Source organism: Candoia aspera, chromosome 12 (assembly GCF_035149785.1).
Source record: "Candoia aspera isolate rCanAsp1 chromosome 12, rCanAsp1.hap2, whole genome shotgun sequence".
Classification (NCBI taxonomy): Eukaryota; Metazoa; Chordata; class Lepidosauria; order Squamata; family Boidae; genus Candoia; species Candoia aspera.
Window position 1 is genome coordinate 22212130 of NC_086164.1, and position 16986 is coordinate 22229115.

Here is a 16986-nt window from a genome sequence, read left to right on the forward strand (position 1 = left end):
CCTCAAAAGAGGCAGTGAGGGGCCTCCTCTTCAACAGGCTGCCCTTGGACCCAACACTTACAACTCCCAATTTCTATTTATTTTATTTTATTATTTATTTATTTTTCAAATTTCTATTACCACCCATCTCTCTCAAAAGGGGGACTCTGGGTGGTTTGTTTGTTTGTTTATTTGTCATATTTATACAGCTACCCTACAATCAAGTGACTCAAGGCTGTTGAGAAGGTGGTCGGTCTGCAGCTGAGGAGAACCCTGGGGGAAACGGGTCATCGAGACCCATTTCTGTCAGGTTTGAGGCCAGGATGTAGCACTGAGACAGCCTTGGTTGCGCTTGTCGATGACCAGTGGCGAGCCAGGATGGCAGTGGTGCATCCATCCTTGTGCTCCTTGATCTCTGAGCAGCTTTCAATACCATTGACCATAATATCCTTCTGAGCCAATTGTGTGGGTTGGGGATTGGGGGCACCATTTTATGGTGGCTCTCTTCCTTTCTCTGGGGCAGGTTCCAGTCGGTGTTGGTTGGTGGGGGGGAGAGATCACTCCCTAGGCCCCTCCTATGTGGGGTGCCACAGGGTTCTACTCTCTCTCACTTCCTTTTCAACATCTACACAAAACAGCCGGGTGAGGTCTCCTGCCACTTTGGGGTTTGGTATCACCAGTATGCTGATGATACCCACTGATACTTTTGACTCTGGGCCGGCCAAGTGAGGCTGTTGAGGTCCTGTCCCAGTGTCCAGAGGCTATGCCAGTTTGGATGGGGAGAAACCATCTCCAACTTAAACCTACCAAGACCAAAAAGCTGTGGGTGTTTGGGCTGCCTGGATCTGGGGATATTCCATTTTTGACCTTGGATGGAATAATACTTCCTCTTTCAGGGTTGGTACGCAAACCAGGGGTCTTCCTGGACTCACAGGTGGCTTTTACACAACCCCATCTGATGTACCAGTTGCATCCTTTCCTAGATCAGGGGGCCCTTCAGACAGTCACCTTGCAGCTTGACTTCTGCAATGGTCTCCACATGGGTCTGCCCTTGAAGATACTTGGAAGCTTCAACTGGTCCAGAATGCAGCAGCACAAGCAGTGATGGGCAGGCCTCGATATGCCCATATAACACTTCTGCTTCTCCAGCTGCAATGGTTGCTGGTTTGCCTCCGGGTGCAATTCAAGTTGCTGGTTGTTACCTATAAAGCCCTGTATGGCTAAGGCCTGGTTACTTGAGGGACCACCTGTCTCACACAGCATCTGTCCAGCCAATTCAATCCTGTAGAGTTGGCACTCTGTGGGTTCCTTCGATTAAACAGTGCCATCTTTTGGGACCCCATAAGCATGCCTTCTCTGCAGCAGCCTCTGCCCTCTTGAATGAGGTTTCCCCCAAGATCAGGATGGCCCCCCACTCTGCTGTTGTTTAGGAGAGCTGGGAAGATCTGGCTCTTCAGCCAGAACTTTGGTGAGGCAGAGTGAGACTCTTCACTTCATTCTGTCATGTTTGCCATCTTTTCTCTTTTATCAGTTTTATTGTAATTTCCTTGATCGTTGTGAGCCACCTAGAGTTGTTGGGAGTCAGGTGGCATAGCAATAATAATAATAATAATAGCAATAATAATAATAGCAATAATAATAATAATAGCAATAATAATAATAATAGCAATAATAATAATAGCAATAATAATAATAGCAATAATAATAATAATAATAATATGGAAGCTTGGTCAGTGAGTAGTTGCATCACAAAGGTGTGTGTGGTCCACATTTAGTCCCTCTTCATTCCAGCATTTGTTGACAGAAGCATATTCTAGCTTTTATCAGGCATCCTCAAGCTGCTCATTGCATTCACCAAAAAGAGCTGTCACAATCAACCGCATTGTCTTCTGTCCTAAACTGCAACCACAATGGCAGCACAGAGGTGCAGTCATAGATGTGCAGGTTCCTGCCCCACTCGGGAAAATGTCCCATCCTGTGGCTGCAGCTGGGCAGATTGAGGCCGGTCTTATGGCCAGAGGGTCAGGCGAAGAGTCCCCACTGCCTCCGTCCAGAATCAGAGCCTGACAGGAGGCTCCTCATGATTTGGGTTTGAGGCACAAAGGAAAGGCATCAAGATCCAAGAGTTTGCAGGCAGCTGGAAACACCAGTACTATGTTCCTAATCAGTAATGTGCCAACACATAATACTTTGAGGTTCACCTGAGATATCATGTCATGACTATGACTATACACTGTTGATATTAAAGTCCAAGAAACAGGCCTTGTTTGTCATGCTGCTCAGCTTGTTCATGACCATTTCCTGACAAATTATTCACAGAGTCTTCTAATATCACCAAATCATCACCAAAGCTATTTAAAGCCTATTCTCATTATATCAGTACAACAGTGGTTGGATGACACCAGAAGACTATAATCACCAGTGAGGAAATGGCTCTTAGTGAGAAGACATGTGAGGAAGCTGTTTGCTCATCCATCAGGAGCCCATATAGCCTTTTGTCTACCTGCTCTTTGTGTCCCCATTGCCTCCAAGAAGCCCAGGGCAGCCTGCACGAAGATTAGATTGAAGTCATTCTGTCTCCATAGCAAAATGGTGAAGTAGGTTAGGCTGAGAGCTGCTAAGCCAACAAGACCTTTCCAGTTTCACGGCTGAATCCAGAACCCTTCAGATCAAGTGTTTGGTAGCCATAAACACAGATGGTACCAGGAAGATCTCCAAATCCCATGACCCAGAATAGTTTTGCAAACCATTCCAGGTCCAACCACTGCTGTTGGGGAAGTCACAGGAAAGTCTACCCAATTTTAAATTACAATTTCCTGCAGAGTTTTGTGCTCAAGCTTCACAATTAGCTTCCAAATGGGTCATAATTATAGTAAACTTCTCACATAGCAAATGTCCTCCCATCTGAAAATGTTTGCATCTCATTTGAATGTTTTGAAGCCATTAGTGGCCTGCTAGAACCACCTAATGGAGCAGAGCTTAACACAGCTGACAAGCTGCACACAGAAAAAGAATATTATCTTCAATGCTTAAATAGCTTCAATGAGCATGTCAGAGAAACACAGGTTATTGGTCTTACACACTTAGCCCTCCCAAGCATAAAGAATCACATGCTTAGACAGAGTAAGTTTAAAAGTAAGTAAAATAATACCTTACTCATTTTATTCTTGGTTGTTACATCCATCTGTGTGGAAAATGAAGTTCCTTCTGTTCTTTCTAAACTTAATTCACCCTAAACTCTCAGTCCTAATTGCTGCCAAGAGCTGTGTGGAAGAAAGTGGGAATTCCAGGCCCACCGCATGGCTCCCAGAGATACAGAGACAGCAGCACACAGTCATGTGCTTTCTCCTAGTGGAGAAGAAGGAAGAGAGAAAGAGAGGAAATGGGAGTGGCAACAATCAGCTTCCTCTAACAAACATGGAGAATTGCATCTTGGGAACAAACTCAATTTTCATGCTAATTGAGGCACGCTGATTTGCTAACACTTCCAACATGTTTCCCTCCTTCCCCCTTCCCAAACTTGGGCCATGGGTTCATTTTTATTTTATTTTTATTTTCTATCCCTCCCTTATTATTTTTATAAATAACTCAAGGTGGCAAAATACCAAATAGGCCTTCCTCCTCCTCTTTTCCCCACAACAACAATCCTGTGAGGCGGGTTGGGCTGAGAGAGAGGGACTGGCCCACGGTCACCCAGCCGGCTTTCGGCTTTCATGCCTGAGGCAGGACTGGGACTCTCAGCCTCCTGGTTTCTAGCCAGTTGCCTTCACCACTAGACTGAACTGGCTCCATCCATTTGCAAGTATCTTCCCCCATAGATGTTCATTCTCAGCTCAGCCCATATAATAATAACCTTTTTGTTTACAGAGAAATAATTTAAAAGCACAAGCATTTTCAGTGTTAAAATAGTTTGATAATTTCTCTGGTCTCTTGTTTATGTTCCCTGCCATAACTCAGTTCTGAAGGATTTATACCCAGCATTTTTCTTTCATGAGAGAAGAGATGCAGCTGTGGGTTTTTGTTTGCTGGCTTGTCTTTCAGTGCCTCGGTCACCTCTATATCACAGCAATTCTGCTTAGCACATCAGGGTGCTGTTTATTTTTCTTAACCTTTTCCTTTATAGTTAAAAGTTTTTGCATTCAAAAGGGGTGGTGGGGAGTTGCTGGCACATTTTATCTCTACTTTCAAAGGCAGATGGCATTCCCTCTGATAAGTTCAATCTTTTTCATGACACTGTAGATGTGTATTCTGCATGGAGGTTTGTCTCTGATTTTAGAATCAAAATTCTAAAGAAATCAAAAAAAAAAATCTCTCTTTCAAAGCAGCAGAAGAAACCAACCAAGGTTCTGGCAGTAGTCACAATCATAGGCAAAGCACATGCGTGCGTGCACACACACACACACTCACTGCAAGGAAGCCAGCCAAGGAAAGCCAAGCAATTAGGGCCCAACTCAAGTGTCAGATATTTCACATGCCAGGAACCCAGCTGAGGTCAGCTGGTCTCAGTCGGGGCAGCAAAATGGCTTTTGGTTTCTCCGAGATAGAGCAAAGCTGCAGCTGCCATGCAGTGTTTCCATCCTGAGCATAATCCACAATCCCCCTTTGTGTAAAATGTTAGGAGCAGAAGGGGGAAAACTGTGTTGGCCCCAAATTTCAGCCAAGGAGAAACACTGAGGCAAGATTTGGGAGGCCATGCTTCAGCAAGTCAACTGAAGGTTTTAAGGGATGCTACAAGAGTGCAAACAAAAGTGGCAGAATGCCTCAGTAGAGAGTAAGGAAGACAACTTTGAGAGAGAGATGCCAGATCTGCCACCAGAGTGACAGGGGGATAAAACACGTTCTAAGCCCACAACAGACAGTATTCAGAAGCAGCCTAGACAGACACCTCCCCAGTTCATTGGAACATGAGCGGGGCAGGGGGCACAGCACAGTCAGACTTGCAAGGGTCTGTTATCAGAGCCAGTCCCCAAAAAAGCAGTTCTAACCTTCCTGTGGAGTTGATGTCTCAGCCTGGTCTCTCTAGTGGGATTATCCCTCCTCACCTATAATCAGTACGCTGAACTAACAGTGAAGACACTGAAGAAGTAGATGGCTTCTGCCTTTCAGGATTATCAACAGTAAAGGAACCTGCAGTCAAGAAATATGCCACAAGACTAACATTTGGCAGGGTAGCAACAGAGGCCTTGGAAAATATATTGAGGCCGTGGCGTGTCTATAATCTGTAAAAAACAGATTTGTGCAGAGACTGTTTTTCCCTTTTGTGCTCAGTGGATGTAGAAGTTGGACTTTGAAGAAGCAGAATAGAAAAAAAAACATTGCTGCTTTTGAACTTTGGTGTTATAGAAGACTCTTGAGAAGATTGTGGACACCAGGCAAACAAAAAATTGGACTATTGAATAAATCGATCAGTCCAGGGTTTCCACTCAAGGCATAAATGGCCAAACTGTCATATTTTGGACACATTATGCGAAGGCCCTGCTCCCCTGACAAGTACATAAAACTGGGGAAACTGGGAGGAAAGGGCAGAAGAGACCAGCAGCAAGGTGGATAGGCTTGATTGCAACAGTTCTGAATGCAGCTTTGAAAGACCTAAAGGGCCAGGCCGAGGACCCATCATTCCGACCAGTAACTACCTACGTGGCTGCTAAGAGTTGACAATGGCTTGATGGCAACCTAATCAGTCAGTAATCAGGGCAAAGGGTTCCAGGGGAAACTGTCTGGCCATTATGGAGAACTGAATGCTGGACTAGAGAGGGCTTTGAGGAGAACTTTCAGGCAGCATCTTTTAACTCGCTGATGCACCCATAACTCAACACAGCACCCACCTCTGTATGTGTGTGTGTGTGTGTGTGGTATTGTGACAGACGCAGAGGCCATTTCTGTTTATTTCTGTCAAGATTAAAACAGATGCTGCTGCCGGCAGTATTATTGTTAATTGTGCAATAGTTACAAATTGCCTAGAAAAAAAGAAAAGAAAATAGAAGCATGTCAGTCATGAGGGCATGCAAAGCAGCCTAGATCAGCTGTGAATTTACCATTCAAGAGGCCAAGGATATGATATTTGATTTAAATCAGTTCAAGGTTCAAAATTAGATTTGTTAAAAGGGACTTCCAGGGGCTGTAATGAGGATTCCTGCAGCTAGTTCATTTGGGGGCAGAATAAGATGAAAATAGAGAAATTGCAGGCAGATATTTGCAAGAGTTTCATTTCACACTTTCTTCTTTTAAGGCTAAGAAGAAGAAAGGGCAGTATAACGAAGCAGATTATCTGGACTCCTTTCAGCCAGGATTCAGGCCCAGACAGGGGACGGGAACAGCACTGATCTTGCTTTTGGATGATCTCTCTCTGGGGGGGTGGGATGGGGGCAGTGCGACCATCCTTGCTCTACTTGACCTCTCGGTGGCTTTCGATACATTGACCGTGGTATCCTTCTGGACCGGCTCCAGGGGTTGGGAGTGGGCGGCACAGTCTTGTGCTGGTTCTCCTCCTTCCTTTGAGGCTGGTTCCGTTTGGTGTTGATGGGGAGTGAGAGGTCCTGCTCTCGGCCCCTGCTGGGTGGGGTGCTGCAGGGTTCAGTACGTTCTCTGCTCCTCTTTAACTTCTACATGAAGCCACTGGCATCGCTGTGGGGTGAGGTATCTGTTGGCAGATGCTGGGAAAGCCTTTAGCCCAGGAGAGGTCAAAAAAGTCACACACCAAGCATTTCTATAAAAATAATTTATTTACAGAAAGCAAAACAAAAGCAAAACATATTTAAAGGACTTAGCTCCCTTTGGAGCAAGCCTTGCTTGCCTACATTGCCGACAAAGAAAAAAGAGGAAGTGAGAACAAGTCCGGGCAGGTTTCCTCTCCCCAGGCTATTTTGCATGAAGCACGTGAGAGGAGACAATCTAATACAACCCCTTCACCTGGCCAAAATGATTTGATACAATAGCAGTCTTAATCGTTAGTAGGAAAACCTCAACACTCCCCTTTTTACACTATAGATTAAGATGCAAACCAATCTTCTCTGACATGTATATGTCTTTCCATTCACATTACTTTACCATTATCTCCCCTTTGGTTTAACAGAAAGCTACCATTCTTCCTTCTGTGTTTTTCCAAACCTAGGTTGTTATAATTCCAAGGCTTTTTTAATGTGAAATGCCTTTTCATGCAGGCTTCAAAATCAAGCCTTTGTTTTTCTGTTGATGTGAACAGCAGCAAATCATCAACATAAATGCACAGATACATACAGCCTTGTTTGTCCTTCTTCATATATACACAGGGATCTGCTTTTCCTTTTTTTTTTCAAAACCAAAATTCTGCAGTTTTTCATCTACTTTTTGGTTCCAGGATCTAGCAGCTTGTTTTAACCCATAGACTGACTTCTGCAGTTCACAGACTAGATTCTCCCCTTTTTCATAGCCAGGGGGTTGCTGCATGTATAATCTGTGGTCTAAATCACCATAGAGAAATGCAGTTTGAATGTCATAGTGGTTAGCTGACATTCCCTTGAGTGCAGCAACTTTTAACAGTAATCTAATTGATTCACCTTTATTAACTGGTGCAAAAGTCTTGTCAAAGTCTAAATCTTTCCTTTGAGTGAACCCTTTTGCAACTAACCTTGCTTTATATTTTTGGATTTTGCCATCAGCATCCCTTTTCAGTTTGAAAACCCACCTACAACCCAGACAGCGTTCATTGGGAGGTAGATTTACCAGTTTCCATGTTTTATTTTCTTTCAAGGATGCTAACTCCTGTTGCATGGCAGAATGCCAATTTTGTGCAATCTCAGGTGGTAAAGCATTCACTTGTTCTAAAGACTCAGGTTCTGTGAATATGTGAAAAGCCTTTACTGTTTCAGCCTGAAAACGTGATGGAGGAATGCCTTTATTACTTCTCTGAGATTTGTGAGGTAATACAGGGCTTAAATTTTGACTCCTATCACTTTCCTGAGAAGCATCTATCTAATCAGACAGAACTTCAGTTTGCTTTTCTGGTTTAATGTCCTCATCAGGCAAAAGATCACCATCGGCAAGTCCTTGCTGTTCTCTTGTGGTGGTCAGTTCAACTGGAGAGCTAGAATTTAATCTCCCCCAGTTTTGTTCAGCAAAAGAAGCGCTTTTGCTAATTATTAATTTCTCTCCCATTATGAACCTGTAGCTCCTCTGGCTTTGTTCATAGCCAACAAAGATGGCTTTCTTTGTTGTGGGGCCTCCTTTCCTTCTCTGCTGTTTTGGAATGTGAACCCATGCAGTGCTACCAAACACTCGAAGATGGCTTACCTTTGGTTTCACACCATAAAACAAATGGAATGGAGTGTCCTGAATCATAGAGTTATACAACCTGTTCTGTACATAAGTGGCAGTAGATATTGCCTCTCCCCAGAACTTAAAACCTAATCGTGAATCTTTTAACATGCATTCCATTGCATTTTGCAAGGTTCTGCCCTTTCTTTCAGCAACACCATTTTGCTGAGGGGTGTAAGGGTTAGAAAGAATGTGTTCTATCCCCTTTTCCACTAGGAACCTTCTGAATTTGTGAGAAAGGCATTCTCCTCCTCTATCACATTGGAGTACAGATACAGGCCTAGGGAATTTTCCATTTGCCCATGTCACAAAACTTTTAAATTTCTCAAATGCCTCATCTTTATGTTTTAAGATGTAGATAAATGTGTATCTTGAGAAATCATCAATGATGGTCATTGCATACCTTGCTTGTCCAAGACTTGGAGCAAAAGGACCAATAATGTCAGAGTGTACAATTTCCAAAGGTCTAGTTGTAACTCTGTCACTGTGCTTACTCACAGGAGCTTTTAGTGTTTTGCATTCTTTGCAAACTACACAGTCTAAGAATTTATCACAGGGTTTTATCTTTAGGTCAGCACACAGCTGTGGCATTTGTGCTATATACTTGAAATTAGCATGACAAAATCTCCTGTGCATCAGGTGTACACATTGGTCATGATATGGAGTGTTGCCAACTTCAGCCTTGCAGCTTGGCTTCCTTGCATTTTGCCCAATGTACAAGGAGTCTTTTAACATACCAGTAGCACACAATTTCCCATTTTTTCGTATCTCACAACCATTTTTCTTAAATGTTATGATATACCCTGTTGCAGCCAATGGTGCCACAGATAAAAGGTTTGATTGTAAATTTGGCACATACAACACACCTTTTACAGTTTCTCCTAAGCAGGATAAATACAAGTCACCTTGTCCCATAATTTTGGTCACGGACCCATCAGCCAAAGATATACTTTATCTGTTTTTTTTAGACAGTGACACAAAAGAGCTTTTACAATTACATAAATGACAACTGGCCCCAGAATCTAACACCCATACATCAGAATTACCCTTCTCAGCAACCTGTGCAATCTGGGTTGTCTGAAGAGCCTTCTTCTGTGTTGCCCTTGTGTTCTTCTTCTCTGTCTTTCTACTCTTGGGTCTCATGGCACAGTCTCTTTGCAAATGTCCAGCTGAACCACAAGTGAAGCATCGCTGGCTGGCTAGTGCTGTGGCCTCAGGTTCCTTTCCCTTCTTTTCCCTCATTTTCTGGTCTTGCAGCTTTCCAGAAGAGATGGGGGGGAATCTTTCCTCTCTCTTCTCCCATTCAGCGAGTAAGCGCTGTGTAACATACGATGGGGTGAGGTCTGCTTCAGGCATAGCCTCCAGGGTACAAATCAGCGTGTCCCACGTTGCATTCAGTGAGGACAGGAGGATATATGATTTTGTGAGAGGTGTAAATTCCATTCCTCTCTCCTGCAACTCAACAAACAGCTGCTGAATATAATGCAGGTGCTCAGGAAGGCTATCTCCTTCTGCAAGGTAGGCTCTGTACAGCTTTTTCGTCAGAGTAACTTTACTCCCTGCTGTTGCCTTTACATATAAGTCTCTCAAAGCGTCCCAAAGTTGCTTTGCAGACTGCATGCCTCGCACGTGGACTAGCTGATTGTCCTCAACTCCCAGGATAATGGTGGCTCTAGCCCGCTCATCCTGTCTCAGCCATTCAGCACTGGGATTTGGGGGGTTTTGCTCACCATTTGGCAGCCAAAGATTCTCTCTGCGAAGATACATCTCCATCTTCAGGGCCCAATTCAAATAGTTGGTCTCTGATAGGTGCTCCAGAGGCATCGCTGAGGGCTGGGAGGTAGCCATGGCTTCTTCCTTCTTTTTGCAAGTCACCTCAGCTGGCTTCTTTGTCCTGTAGACCGGCAGTTGCTGGAAAATCTCCAGGTGGCTCCAAAGAAAATCTTCACAGGTCTTTGCTACCTGCCTTTAAATTGTGCATGAGGTATGGAGTTGATCTCTCTTTTCTCTATGGGTTTTACTGGGCTTACTGGGCACATAACCTGTTGGCAGATGCTGGGAAAGCCTTTAGCCCAGGAGAGGTCAAAAAAGTCACACACCAAGCATTTCTATAAAAATAATTTATTTACAGAAAGCAAAACAAAAACAAAACATATTTAAAGGACTTAGCTCCCTTTGGAGCAAGCCTTGCTTGCCTACATATCGGCAGAGAGAAAAAGAGGAAGTAAGAACAAGTCCGGGCAAGTTTCCCCCCCCCCCCCCCCCCGCAGGCTATTTTGCATGAAGCACGTGAGAGGAGACAATCTAATACAACCCCTTCACCTGGCCAAAATGATTTGATACAATAGCAGTCTTAATCGTTAGTAGGAAAACCTCAACAGTATCAATAGGCTGATGACACCCAATTGTATTTCTCCATCCCTGGTGAACTAAGTGATGCTACTGATGTCCTCTCCAGATGCCTGGAGTCTGTGGGGATCTGGATGGGGGACAACAGGCTTCAACTAAACCTTGGCAAGAATGAGTGGCTTTGGGTTTTGGGGCCTTCTGTATCTGGGGATTTACCATCTTTGGTACTGGATGGGCATTGCCCTGCCCCAAACAGACCCAGTGTGCAATCTGGGGGTCCTTCTGGACTCACGACTCCTGCTCAAAGAGCAGGTGGCAGTCATGGCTGGAAGGGCCTTTGCACAGCTTCTTGTTGTGTGCCAGTTGCACCCATTCTGGGATCAGGAGGCTCTACTCTCTGTCACTTATGCCCTGGGCACCTCCTGGATGAACTACTGTAATGCACTCTACATGAGGCTGCCCTTGAAGAGTATCCGGAAGCTCCAGCTGGTGCCGAGTGTGGCTGCATTGACTCCAAGCTCCAAGAACTGCACGCATTACACCTCTGCTTCATGAGCTGGTTACGAGTCTCCTTCCGGGTCCAATTCAGGGTGCTGGTTTTGACCTCTAAAGCTCTACGTGGCATGGGGCCAAGCAACCTGAGGGACTGCCTCACCCCAGTGACACCTGCCCATGCTATCCAGTCTGGCAGGAGGGGCACGCTCCGGGTCCCGTTGGCTAAGGAGTGTCTCCTGGCATGGACTTTTCTGCCACTGCACCTACCCTATGAAATACCATCCCTTTGGAGAGTAGATTGGCCCTGACCCTGCCAGCCTTTTGAAAGTCCCTGAAAACATGGTTTTGCCAATGGGCACAGGGACTAGAGAATGCGGCAGAGCCAGCCGAGGGATTGTATTGAGAGTTATGGCAAGATGTTCATCTTGGCTATGTATTATGTATTATGACTTTTTAATGGTTTTTATGTTTTTATTGGTTTTTTTTTCTTGTTTTTAAAAAAGTTGTATTGTTCTTTTTTGTTCTTTTTATATTTATTTTGTTAGTAAGCTGCCCAGAGCCACACATATGAGATGGGTGGTTATATAAATTTGGTAAATAAATAAATAAAAGTTCAAGATCAGCAAGTGGAATAGGAAACCTCATGGGTGGATAAAATTTTATTTATTTATTTATTTATTTGATTTTTATCCCACCTTTATTATTTTTATAAATAATTCAAGGCGGTGAATATGCCTATTACTCCTTCCTCCTCCTTTTGTAACTTGACAGGGAGGGAGGGCCCTCTGTTTCTCTTCCTTGCCCCTCCTCCCATCAAATCTGCCTAAATGGATTTCTCCACTGTGCAGTCAAAGACCAAAGTAATCTAAGGACATCCCAGCCGAAGGCAGGGGCAAAGTGTAGAGGAGCCCCCTTCCCCAAAGGCTCAGAAGGGCGGGTTTTGTGTGTGGCAACCTCCTTGTCTGACTCCTGCCTCAACACCAGAGAGCTCATCCCAGCCAGCAGAGTGGAGGAGAGCATGTTCCTCTCTGGCTTCCATGGGGTTTCCTCCCATGTGCAAAATGGCACCCACCCTTGCCAGGAACACGGTGGAGCAGCGTCTCCTCCCCTGCATGCCAGTCGTGGGGCTACCACATGAGCCCAGGGAAGGACGCAGCTGCTCCAAGGGGCTCCCAGAAGGAGTGAAGTGTCCCGTGGAGCACATGCTGCCCTTCGGATCCAGCCCTACAATTACACCCCTCTCTTGGGCAGCCACTCCACCCAGGCCCAGGATGGGGTTGCTTTCTTTTAAGAGGGATCTTTAGGGTTTGCTGGTGGGAAGAAATGGTCTTCTTTTGCTTCTCAAGTCTACGTGGTCAGCCCTACAAGGTAGACAAGGCCAAGAAACAGCCGGCATATAGGCCTAAAGCTACTCTGATGAAGATTGGCAAGAGTAGTAGAATCTTGCAAGTCTTCATATGTTTCCCCCTCCCTCTTTTATCTTTGTGTGAAGCCGGGGGGGGGGGGCGCTGTCTGAGATGTTTTCATAACCCTCCTTCCTCGTCTGGGCTTCTGCAGTTTATCTACTTGTTGCTTTGGTAAGGGAGCTTCCCTCCTTCTCTGTTCCTCCATCAAGGTCATCCTCTTTACTCTCTACACCACATCAGCTCTCAAGACTCTCAGCTCTTCTCCCTAGCTTTGTCTTTTTCCATCAGATTTACTTCCCTCACAACATTTAGAGTCTCTCACTTAAGAAGCATGTACATGTGTTGCAACACAGCAGCTGGTCCCAAGCTCAGGGGCCTGGATAGCTCCTAAGGCGTGGCCTGTAATCATCTGAATGGGAAGGTCCATCCCACAGAGGAACATCTGGCTACCCACTTATTGTCCCAACAAGGACACAACACAGTGCCTCCTGGGGGGTCGGTGTAACTGAAAACACCACTCAGGGCAAACACTGTGTAAAGATGAGTGAAAGTCGTGTAAAGCCCTATATGTGAGGACATGACATAATGTAGCATCTTCATCTCTGCTGTGAACTTCTTACAGCTTTACCTATATCACAAGGGAGCAGCATCCAGACACCCAAACAGTAGCATGTGGGTACAAGAGGAATGTTAAGCCCCAGAAAGGAAGTGATTCCAGTGGGAATGAATTTGCCATTCTCCTTCAGGGAAGGGCAGCTGGCTGAAAGTTAGAAGTCATCTCTCCCCCTGCACCCCCCACCTCAAGAGACTGCGCTGTATCTCTGAGGATGCAGCATTTCTGGAGCCCAGAACATACCAAGCCAGACAAGCTCACTCCTCCCCTCCCTCGTGAACATGCATTCCTTCTGTGGAGTCTCAGGGGGCCTCCCTCTTGTGGCTCCTTCCTCCATCTCACTTCAGGTGGGTTCTCCTCCTTGGCTATCCAACCTTGCTTCCCAGGGGATTCCCTCCTGGGTGAACCTGCCCCCTTCTCATGATGCATGTTTGCTGAGTGGCCAACCAGTGCTCTGGAACCCCTTGCACCCAACTGCTTCTCTTTTCCAACCCTTGGCTCTGCCTGTCTTCTTCCCCTCTCTCCTGCCTCACTACTCCCCAAATAGGACCTTGTATGTCCTATATGTTTCTGAGATTGCTCCCTGCCTTCCCCACAAAATAAGCTTTTCCCCTTCCATTCTATCCCTTCTCCCCTCCGTAAAGGTTTGGGGCTGCCTAAATCATCATCTGGAGATAGGAAGGTTGTTGTTGTTTATTCGTTCAGTCGCTTCCGACTCTTCGTGACTTCATGGACTAGCCCACGCCAGAGCTTCGTGTCAGTCGTCAACACCCCCAGCTCCCCCAGGGACAAGTCCATCACCTCTAGAATATCATCCATCCATCTTGCCCTTGGTCGGCCCCTCTTCCTTTTGCCCTCCACTCTCCCTAGCATCATCATCTTCTCCAGGGTGTCCTGTCTTCTCATTACGTGGCCAAAATATTTCAGTTTTGCCTTTAATATCATTCCCTCAAGTGAGCAGTCTGGCTTTATTTCCTGGAATATGGACTGGCTTGATCTTCTTGCAGTCCAAGGCACTCTCAGAATTTTCCTCCAACACCACAGTTCAAAAGTATCTATCTTCCTTCTCTCAGCCTTCCTTATGGTCCAGCTCTCACAGCCATATGTTACTACTGGGAATACCATTGCTTTAGCTATGCGGACCTTTGTTGTCAGTGTGATGTCTCTGCTCTTGACTATTTTATCGAGATTTGTCATTGCTCTTCTCCCAAGGATTAAGCGTCTTTTGATTTCCTGACTGCAGTCAGCATCTGCAGTAATCTTTGCACCTAGGAATACAAAGTCTTTCACTGCTTCTACATTTTCTCCCTCTATTTGCCAGTTATCAATCAAGCTGGTTGCCATAATCTTGGTTTTTTGAGGTTTAGCTGCAAGCCAGCTTTTGCACTTTCTTCTTTCACCTTCATCATAAGGCTCCTCAGTTCCTCTTTGCTTTCAGTCATCAAAGTGGTATCATCTGCATATCTGAGATTGTTAATGTTTCTTCCAGCGATTTTAACTCCAGCCTTGGATTCCTCAAGCCCAGCATGTTGCATGATGTGTTCTGTGTACAAGTTGAATAGGTAGGGTGAGAGGATACAGCCCTGCCGTACTCCTTTCCCAATCTTAAACCAGTCCGTTGTTCTGTGGTCTGTTCTTACTGTTGCTACTTGGTCGTTATACAGATTCTTCGGGAGGCAGACAAGATGACTTGGTATCCCCATACCACTAAGAGCTTGCCACAATTTGTTATGGTCCACACAGTCAAAGGCTTTAGAATAGTCAATATTCTAAAGGGCTTCATGTCTATTCCCACAATTTAGACCATTCTAACCCTATCAGCCAAGGATCCTACTGTATTTACTGCATTCTGTAGCTTACAGTAGCTTTCCAGCTTAAGTTTAACCTTTCCTGCCTTGCTTCAACTTTACTGCAACCATGGGGTTGCAAATAAAACACAGCAGGAAATTTGGGACAGGATAAAGAAATGCCTTATGGAATCATAAATATTTGCTGCTCTTTTGAACAGTACAAGGGATGCTCTGAGAAAGGTGCTTTGTCCTCTTCTAAACTGAATATGATTAGAAGGCTTCCTTTGAGATTCAGCTGGACACATGGTTGAAAGGAAGTAGCAACCCTGTTCTGGGCATTTCTAGGCTGCAAAACCCCAGATGACCACTGGATGGCAGCATAGAAATACAGTACAGGAAACTCTAACTTTTGGCTACCATCCAGTGGTTGTCTAGATTTTTGCAACCCCCATATAGTAAGGCACAAGCATACCACAATTCAGATGCTTTTGGTTGAGTCTTCCACAACTACAACAGCTGATTGTACCTCACCAGGAGGAGGGTGGGAGTGCAGATTTGTGTAACATTTCCACACACCATTATTGCTACATCAAATGTAACAAAAACTACAAAATAGCTTGTTGTGATTGGAAAGGCTGTGACCTGGTGCCCTCAGTAGCTGTTTTTCTGGAGCAAAACATTGATTGACAGCTGCCTTATGTTCAAATCAGGCATGGATTTTTCAAAAACAGTCTGCCTTCAGAGAGAAAGCTGCCCTATATTGTGGGAGCTGTCTAAAAACAGGGAAAAGCCGCCCCTTCCTCCCCGCCCCCCATGAGTGCCAGAGGCTGGGTGGGCAGGGCAGCGTCTGTGTGAGATGGATAAAGCTCAAAAGAGGCAGGCCACAACGAAGACCATGATGGGGACAGCTGAGAAAAGGAGACTGGAAGGGAAAACAGGGTCATTCGGGGCTTTTAGGGGAATTGTGTTTTGCTCCAACATGATTTTTCTTGCTTGGCCTCCCTCCCAGTTTCATTCTGACGGGCAGAGGGAAGCGATGGCGGAACCCTGTTGCTGGGAAACTCCGTCCATTAGCTACTCACTGCTACTGCTGGGCATGCAACTCAGTTAATGGGGCATACAGTTTCAGAACTGTTCGCCAAGCCAGAGCAGTTGCTTCCAAGTTTAAAACAGAGGGAGCAGCCTGTTTTGCTCAGTAATGTAATTTGGTCTAAGAAAAACAGAAGCATCTGCAACCAGGTTGGGTTTGGTTCATTCTCCATGGCATAGAATGAAACACTTTTAAAGTCACCTTTATGTACTGGAGCTTGTTTTTTCCTTGTGTCCTGGGAAAGGCATTGTTCCCTCTGTAAGCACATGCATTGTACCATTCCCTTTGGGGGGAAGCAGTATTATGTAGAGAACAGAGGAAGAGGAGTAACAGTGAGTGAAAGAAAGGATAGACATGAGAAAAGGAAAAAGAAAAATAGTTAGTAGTAGTTTACCCCAAAATAATTAGCTCTACCTCTCCATATTTTCTGTCTTTGAACACCATCCCGGCTTCCTCCACATCGATACAGCACTTAATCTGCTGCCTTTTGTCCTTGAAATGCCTCAGCATTCTCATTTTGAAGATCTTATCAACTCCAACTGGCCATTCACTCTCTGTTTTCCCCCTTGTTCTCAGTGCATTCACAGATGTGTTTTGTAACTGAATTCTCATTCATTCTCCCTATATGACCAGAGCGCCTCAAAGTAATCCTTTCCCACTGGGTACCCCCTTTTGTATTTGGTTCACTTTTATTCAGCATACAGTCTTTTTTGACCTTTTCTGTTCTTTCAACACACTCACTCACTCACAAACATGATCTTTACCTCATTTCCACTGCCTTCAATTTACTTTTACATTTCTTCTGACATACTCAACTCTTATTTCTATATAACAAAGTGGGCAGTAATACATTCTTAAACACAGTCACGTTCACTTCTCTCAACGTTCATTCCTTGCAAAAATCCATATCCTCCCCTCTATCTTTCTACCAGCATTTACCAGCGTATCTTAAAATTTCTCCTGATTTTTAAT